This window comes from Coffea arabica, chromosome 5c (genome assembly GCF_036785885.1).
Source record: "Coffea arabica cultivar ET-39 chromosome 5c, Coffea Arabica ET-39 HiFi, whole genome shotgun sequence".
Lineage (NCBI taxonomy): Eukaryota > Viridiplantae > Streptophyta > Magnoliopsida > Gentianales > Rubiaceae > Coffea > Coffea arabica.
In genome coordinates, this window is record NC_092319.1 from 42,499,268 (window position 1) to 42,509,212 (window position 9,945).

Here is a 9,945-nt window from a genome sequence, read left to right on the forward strand (position 1 = left end):
GATGAAATTAAAAATTTGGCTTCTCATTTTTGCATTGAGATTATAATTCCCTCCCAGCCAAAATCCTTTTTTTAAAAAAAAGAAAATTTTAAGGCCGTCCAAATAGCATAAAATTTAGAGCCGATCGTCCCCGTCACAATTCATTCACCAGCAACTTGCGCCAGCCACCGCCGTTATTAGTCACCGTCCCTCCAATCACGTCAAGGAAGCAAACAAAAATGTTACTATAACCTATTATTTTCAAACTTCTTCTCCCACTTGATTCTTGATTTTTCTTTCTCTCTATTTTTTTTTCCCTTTCGTGATTAAATTTCATTATGTAGTAATTATTACAGACAATTAAATATTCGAGGAATATTGTTGCTCAATGCATTTACTTTATTTGATTGTGTAATTCATTATAGGTTCTATGTATATGTTTGTCGATTTTATAGTTGCAACTTCTTTTTTTTTTTCTTTTTTGTTTTAAGTGAAAAGTTTTGATTTCAAACATCTCAACTTATCGTCTCTTTCGACTCATTATCTGACTCAATTCTCCATTTATATCATGTTAAGGCCACTATTGTATAGGCTATATATAACTTATCAGTAGTTATGATTAAGTTCGGAACATGAACATAATATGTCAAGTTGTAAAACAAAAATACTTGTCCAGTTGAATTTCAGAGAAAATTAAGTCTAAGGTGACATTTGTTACATAAATAAAAAATTTTGGCTTTACAGAATTTATTTCCACAATATCTATAGCCAAAGAACAAGGAAAAAAACAAGTTGCAATTGTAATTTTAATTAGTTAATCCAATTGGCTGATCACGCACACAACATATGGCTCTTAAATTTCCCAAACATGATGATTTCTCCAACTAATGCTACTTCTTGTAATTCCTTCAGGGTGCAAGAGCATGAGTGTTGCCTGTGTTGTTAGCTATGCCATCTTGATCTATTAGTAACAGATAACATGTTATGCAGGTCATTGATGGTTTCTTGATTCTTTTAGTACATTGGTCGGACTAGGAAAAGGGAGAGGGATTGAGAAGGTATCAGACAGAAAATCCCAGTAAAGCAAACAGCAAAAGTTCCTTAAAGCAACATCATTGCTCACAAAACAACAGCCATGAAAGTTCAACCTCTGTCCCCCTAAACGAGGAAAATGAAGACATAATGTGGACAACAAACAAAATTACGCATATACTATTGGCTGTGGCCAATGCCAGTTAAAGAATCGTGTCAGCGTATCATTGGTAGGTTCAATATATAATTTCTTGGATGAAAGGTGTTTGGCGAATAAATTATTTCACTGTTTTACCCATCTTTCTGTCTCATGATTTCGAGTCAAGTTGAAAATTTTGACAAATTTGTGTGTGTGGTTGCACGTACAATGACAGGTCTTTGTCTTTCTGACTCCCAACCAAGTCATCTTGAATAATTTACCTATGTTCCATTCAACCTCAATTGATGCCATTGATCTCTTTCTTGATTTTTTTGTTCATGTTTTGGGCCTTTCCTTCGACCTAAGGTGCTTGGATTTGTCGGTGTTTGGCGGATATTTTAGTGTAGCATCAGAAAGTATATTATATGCCAGCTATGGATGTGCTAATGAGGCTTCCCAATTAGAGATTCTTCAAATTAAATGCAAGTGTCTCACTTCTTTTATCATAGCTACAATGACAGATTAGTCAGATTTTAAGTGCATACTTGATCATATGCCAAAAATGAAGGGTGATATACCACCCTAACGTACTACAATGACAGTTGGAAAGGTTTTCTGAAACAACAACACGATATAATACTTTGAATAAATCTTATATACACTGATAATGTATACACTATCACGATTGGATACATGATATATATGAAAATTTTGAATTTCAATTCAAATTTGAATTATGTGTCATGCATTCAACGGTGAAAGTGTATATACTATCAGCGTGTAGAAAATTAGTTCTACTACTTTTGTGATGTACTATATGTGAAATAAAAAAATAAATAAAAACATAAAAGGTAAATTAAAAAACGTATATATGATGCAATCGAATAATGTCTTCTAAATCATATGTAATACAGGGGAATTGGAGTCTGAAATGAGAACATAATTGAATTTGGAACAATGATACCACAGCCTTGATTGTCGGTGTTCGGTGGATATTTTAGTGTAGCATCAGAAAGTATATTATATGCCAGCTATAGATGTGCTCATAAGGCTTGCCAATTAGAGATTCTTCAGATTAAACGCAAGTGTCACACATCTTTTATCATAGCTACAATGACAGATTAGTCAGATTTTAAGTGCATACTTAGTCATATGCCAAAAATGAAGCGTGACATATCACCTAATGTACTACAATGACAGTAGATAGTATGTTTGGAAAGAGGATTATTTGGAAAAGTTTTTTGAAACAACAATATAATATTTTGAGTAAATCTTATATACGCTAATAGTGCGGACACTATCATGATTGAATACACTACATATATATAAAAATTGAGTTTCAAATTCAAATTCAAATTCAAATTATATGTCTGACATCCAATAATGAAAGTGTATACACTATCAGTGTATAAAAGATTAATTCTACTACTTTTGTGATAGTGTATGTGAGATAAAAAAAATAAATTAAAAAACGTGCATATGATGCAATCAAATAATGTCTTGTAAATCATCTGTAATACAGGGGATTTGGAGTCTGAAATGATAACATAATTGAATTTGGAACAATGATACCACAGCCCTGATTGCGGAATATGTTTGCTGCCTTTCCCAGATGCTGAGAATATCCCCATACAAGAAGACGAAAGGGCATTCTACAGTTGCATCCAAATCTAAACATGACTTTTGCAGAAAAGTGTGCGGGAACAGATCTCAAACTACATATTCACCTGCATAACAAGATGGCGTAGGGCTTCTGCAAAATGTTTTATATGTCATAGTACAACTCATCATTAATTTTTTTTAAAATCATAATAAGTACGTCAAATTATTGTAGTCCAACGGTGTATTAAGGTCAATAATCTCTGCTGATTAAACAAATAGTGATGCATCACCGTAATCACATTTATAATGCTATCATCCTGTCCACATCCTGTCCATAACCATCAAACATTTTTCCCCTAGGACAAGTCTATTAAATAATATTGAATGTCCTGAGTATTTGTACCGGTTGTTGAGCCAATAATTACTGCTAGAACTAGTATAAACAGTAGTATAAAAGTGCACAAAATTGAAGAAAAGAGAAAGTATAAATGGGGCAATATTACTAATATTTCAATCAATTTGCCAGAACTAGCTGATTACAATACAAGCAGAGACAGCAATATCATGAGAAAAGCCCACCAGTTGCAACAAAACCTTAACAAAGAAACCATCAATTTTTGTTTTCTTTTTCCTTCATAGTCAGCCCCACCCAAAAAAAAAAAGGGAAGAGAAAGAAGAAACAGAGAGTTGTTCTGTTTTTCTTCCCATTGTCTATGCTGTGATTCCGAAAAACATCATACTAATACCCATGGTTTTTCAAGAATTCAAGTTAGAGATGGATTGGAATCAGGGCTTCTTTTTATCTGTGAGCAGTAACCAGAGTCTCTATGAACCTCAACCCATCAAACCTTGGCGCAAATTTATCTGAAGAAGTTGTTGTTTGTGATGCAGATTTCTTCTCTTTTTTCTTGCTCGAAACATTAAGATCCTGGCAAGAATGAATCAATTCTTCGTCAGCTAAAAAAATTTAAGCAAATCAAGCAAAGTTAACGTTCATTCATTACATAGAAGACTATATTCACCTCCTAACCTTGAAAAACTAGGGAGAAAAAACAGGATAAACAAGTAAAAAGAGTCGACTTCCAACAAGAAAAAACGTGGGATTTCACAAAGTCTTCTCATCTCCTTAATTTCCAAGAAAGAAGATTTTCTTGTGCAAGAATGAGAGGGACTCGAGTCACATGGAAAACGAAAGTATAGGAAAAAGAAAGAGTAGTAAAGGACTACCATATACCTCATGAGGGATGTTGGTCTTGGATGAAGAGGAGGAAGAAACAGAGTAAGCTGATGCAGAAGCTGCAGCCATGGAAGCTGCTACAATTCCTGATTTCTTCATGATTTCTTGATGGCGCAAAAAAAGAAAATTAAGCCTGCAGGCTGCAGCTGGCTTTTTGATTTGTAGGGTTGGAAAATCAGATTTTACTTTTTATTTTCTTGGGATTACTTCGGAGTATGGAAATTGGGATGAGGGGAATGGGGACATGGGCCGCCATTTATAGTGGGAACTCGCAACTTGGAAGGGCGACTTGGTCCGCTTTTGGTCAGTGCTAGAATTTGGACGCCGTAACCACAGCTGCTTGCCCCACACCCGGCACTTAAGATTACTTTTCTAGCCTTGGACCAATTTCCCACCTTTGTTTAACATTTTTTGACGCGGGTTTATATTAGTTTGTAATTTTTCCTTCCTTTTTTTTTAAGAAGGCATGAGTAAAGAGGATGACCATAAGATGTTTTTGCAATAGAACTTTAGACAAAAATATGTAGTATATCAATATGCTTAGATGTGATATTTTTCATCTTATTGAAATATATTGATCAGTGTGATTTTTATAAAATTTATTTAATGTTGAATCTGATTTGAATTAAAGTTCATATCTCTTTTTAAAGGTAAAATATTTAGAGTTTATTCAAACATAAATATTAACTGTAATGTGCCTATTTTGAACTCTCATTTTCATATCTACATGTAATAATTGCAAAGGCATGTCACGATATTATTTTTTAAAAAATAAATAGTATTTCAGTATAAATTTGTATCCGGTTAATCAAATCAAAAGTAGAAAAAAAAAACCTTTTTAAGGAATTAAATACTAAAAAAATTGGCTACATTCATCAAGATATTATTGCGCCATGTTAAATGAGGATGAAGAATATAAAAGTACTATAAGAGATGGACTAAGGGAGATTAAAAGAAATTTAGCTTAAAATAAAGAAAAAAAAAAAGAGTAAAAGTGAAATGCTTCTCATTTTCCTAGTTCTTTCTTCACTTGTTTTCCTTTCCAAGATGTGAAATCGGCCAAAGCAAAATCCTCTTCTTGAAAGAGAACGAAAAATCTCTTCTAGAAGCATTTCTTGTTCTCGAATAGGTGTAGTTTGGTAAACTCAACATAGCACTCATTCATGTTTTCCCGCGGCATCTCGGGAATTGATTTCTTCGAGACAACGGTTGTTGGAGGTCGGAGCGGATTGGGAGATCTTTTGAGTTTATGCTCCAGTCAATGATTGCAACGTGTATGGCTGGAGATGAAGCGACGTCAGCCCCAACTCTGCTTCACTGGTTTTCTTATGGCCTGGAAATTTGAAGGCTTTAAGTGGAGGGTAAAAAGGATCATTTGAAAGTTAAAAAGGACTGGTTGGCAGTTGATATTCGGTTTTCCATTTATACCCTCAATCAATTCCAGCCAAACAAAAAAGTCAATAGTGCAAGATGATTCATAGCCCTGAAAAATCAACAAAACCAAAATTAAAGTGGTCGGTTTTATCTGATTTTCTTGTTTTAATTAAAAATATTTCAACTTGTGTATTGTTTAGTCATCATGGACATGTATAGGCCAAACACAAAGAGCTCGTGATCCTAAATTAGAAGTCAGATAATGATTTGTATAATTAATCGAAAAGCTATTTCCATGTCTAAAAAGTCAAAACGATTTTTTTTTGTGTTTGACATATGCATTTTGATTTGAATTTGAAATCCGTTTAATTTGAAATATATTAAACGAGTTGGCCAAAATCATTGAGGCAATGCTAGCTTCTGATTAACTTGTAAAAAAATCGTAGAGGAAAATACAGATTCTTTCTTTATAGGTGGTTTCAAAATTTTTAATTATATGTCTCGTCTACTAATTTTTTTTAATATATCTCATTAAAAGTTTTGATAAGAATAAGTAAGAAGTCAACGCTTGCCCATGTTAAAAATAGCCTGTCGTCTTTTAATTGGTTAACATAGAATTTCTTGATTGTAGCTTGCGTAAAATATCAGGAGATGTCTATCTTATGTATTCCTAGTACATGTAACAGGTTGACCACAAAAGAAAAGTTGTTTGTAATTCATAATTAATATTCAGATCCCTATTTAAACAACAAAGCATGAGAAACACAATTTAATCCACGACCACTAGTCTTGATGCCATAGTATCTCACTCATTTTCAATCAAATTTTCTATGCAAACAAAAATTTTAAAAATAAAAACACATGACTTCTTTACATTCATGTATTTCTTGGTTTCTTTTAAAGCTTATGCAATACTTTTCATTTGATTTTTGGATAATTGCAAAAACCTCCTCTAAGGTTTCTGACAGTTGCACTCACCTCTCTTGAGGCTTGAAAAATAGCATTAACCTCCCCTATAATGAATTTGGAGCCTATAGTTAACATAAGATAGGATAAATTTACTTCTGTACCCTAAGAGTTGAAGGTTGTTAGTAAACAAATTTGGAGCAAAAAAAAATTAGGGCAGTAAACAAGTCTAAGATAACTAATTAAACAAAATTAACGGTTATTTTTTATTTTATTAGGCACTGTAAGTGCACTTACAAAATAGTGACATTTTGATACTCCAACATGGTACTATTTTGTGATGGATAACACTTAAGAGAACTATGCAAATCATATATTTTCTACATAGAAGAGAAGTAGAAGCAAGAAAATGTAGGAGAAAGAAACGTCTAGGTAAAACTTCACAAAAGAATAAGTTTTAGTGGGTTTGGTTGAATTTATTTTATCTTATGCATTCATGAAACAAAAGGAGAAAGAAAGAAGAAATCAAGGCAAATTTTGAGAATTTTTCTGTTAAAAATACGCGACAATCAAAAGATGATAGGTAAGTAATTCTTTATCATCTCAACTTAATACACAAAGTTGTGGTGTTAGTTATAGTATGATGAAATTGCTATGTCGATTATGAGAGAACATAACTATATATGAAATATAGTAAACAGTGTAAAATCGAAATACTATAAAGTATGACAATAAGAAACTCTCTTATATTGATCAAAGGTGAATATTCTTAGTTGATTAACAGTTTCTTTATATGCTTTAGAACCTCATATTTCTGAACATATGTTTGTTGTTTCTTTCATATTTTACTACTACCCTTGTTCACTTTGCACATATATCATCTAAGTTTCATTAATTGTTTCCATCTCTTAATGTTTTTCATTCTTTTACTTATACTACCTCACAAGAGGCAAAAAGGGTATAAATGGAACACAATTATTATCTCACTTCCCAAAAGACCTATTTAATGGTACTTTCTCTAACATGGACTGAAGTTGCTATCAAAATCTTAAGTTCAGGAGAGTTTAGTGCTATTTTTCAAACATTAAGGGAGGTGAGTGCAACTGTCAAAAACCTCAGGAAGGTTTCTGCAATTATCCCATGATTTTTCAACATTACTCTGTTGTAGTCTGACATCTGATATTTTTCGACAAGACGGTTGGGGGTTGACTTAAGCATGAACATTTTATCTGTTGGGGTCCCCTTTGGTTTTTTTTTAAAAAAAAAAAAAACAGAAATTGAATTATATTAATTCAATGTAATACTTTTCATTAATTTTTTCAAGATTACCGTGTAATCTAGCATATGATATTTTTCGACAAGATGGTTGCGGGTTGACTTAAAGGTGAACATTTTATTGTTGGGGGTCCTCCTTTGAGATAATGTGAGTTCAGAATCTCCTCATCCATAGAAAAGAGCTCTCTTTTCTGGTCAAGAAAGCTATGTCTAAAGAGCGCAGCTTGCGGAAACAATCCATACATGAGAGCATATTGTCTGAAGATAAGAATAAGATAACGCTTTCTTTGGTCCTTCCACCACAAAGAATGCTAGCACTATAAAAGCAATAAAAATGATTGGTGCACTACAACCATACATCTCCAATTCTCCAAAGCAAATTGGCTTGAACTTTTGCTATTTCGGCACTGATTTTGCAACGTGGCGCAAACTCTTAATATAGTACCTTACAAAGCCAAGCTCCAAAAGAACGCCTCATGGCTTGAATGAACCAAGAGGCACTGAGCCATAAGTAGTTCTATAGTAAAACAAGTTCATCCGAAGTAACACTCTCTAAAACATCCACAAGTTTTTTTAATAACATAAAAAAATTATTACACAGAGTATTGATGGCAGAGGTGGATAGCAAAGGCTGTCGGTGGCGGGTGACCTGAAGTGAGGAGCGAGAAAAGGGAGTGATTTGTATAACTACAATAGGTTATAGTAAAATTACACAAAAGCTCAAATTGGGAGGGAAATGCAAGAAGGGCATAATTGTGTTTGAGGAGTCATACTTTTAACTACAATTTCTTGCCTTTTCCCGTTATGTCTGTAATGGTAAATTCTCATAACATTATTATTATCAACTTGTCGAGGAACTAGAATAACTAAATTGGACCAGCAATTAGCGCATCAATGTGAAAATATTAATGTAACATATAGTCGGCCGAATACCAAGAATTTATCGACATATCAAATTGAACAACTTGGACCACTGAGCAGATTAAATCCATTCAAATCCTTCCCCATTGACCTGTCCGCTGTTCAAAGCAACCCAGGTGCATGGAGTAACACTGAAGGAAAGGTCAGGTCATGTTCAATATAAAGTTTAACCACCACAGGAGTTCGGAGTTGGAGACAGCAAGATAATGACAGATAAAACTCCAATGGCCACTCAAAGAACCCCTTCGCAACTCATCTCATTTATGAGATTTCGATAGGAGAAGATGTGGTTGGGTGTACGCAATAAATCCCACAACATACTCCAGCCTGCCAAGGGCACACGGCAATGAGTTTCTTGGCAACTGCCAAGAATGGCTGGTCAGGACTCGACCTACCATACATAACCCGGATTTGGGCAGCCATATCTGAATTTTAGTGGCAAAAAAAAAAGAGAAAAAAACTTCTCACATTTAAATTGAACTGCCCAAATTGGGCCAAACTGATTTTACCCAAAGGCACCACACAAAAAGTTCGCAAAATGAATGAGCTGAAAGTAAAATATACCCTTCTAAGTAATTCTGTGACAATCTTGATAATTGCCATGTATCTCGGTTTATCATGGAAAAACCTCGACAAAGTATCAAATAAAAAACGGCAAGTCTTTCAATGACATACCGTGTTGTTGGGACACCAAAGTTAGAAGAATAACAATTACTAAATTGGAACAATGTTCCCAGGCAAGTTTCTATCTGATCAAGCATAAATCAATATGTCAACAAAAAAGGCTGAGGTAAAAAATGAGCTCAACCAATAGAATATAGTACTAAAAGACGTAGAAGAAGGATAGATCTGCTTTACGAAAGCAAGTTGGTTAATAGAGTAGCAAGTTTCCGTGAAAATAAAATAGCTAAAACATTTCTCATTAACATGAGTAACAATTCTTCATCTGGATGACTGTTTATCTATTCTCCATTAGTTTAGCTTCAGATGAAACCCAAGAAACAGAAAGCAAACTGATACAAGTGATTCAGAATTGACTGAATCTATTTGGTTTAGCTGCAAAAACCATATGAAATGCTAAGTCATTTACTATGTCTGTAGATGCTACTGATGCAAAATAGATTGCCAGGCTACTGTATGCTGACAAGGAGATGGCTTTCAGGTCTCCTTCAAATTCTTTTCAGAATTACAATAGATTAGCTTCAAGCATCTCTCAAAAGTATGCGTTTGAGCAAAAAGCTTAGTCATCCCATGTCTCATTCTATATCAACTTCTTAACCCAAATATTAGCCAAAGATTACTCATGTTATGTCTCATTAATTATCAACTTCTTAAGCCAAAAGCTTGTTCATCCTGTGGTTTCAATTTTAGTCAAATCTCTCTCTCTCTCAATGAATGTTGTTGAGTCTCTCATATCATTTGATTAGTGCATCTGAGTTGACAGCAACTAGAGTATTAAAAGATAAAAACAACACAAATA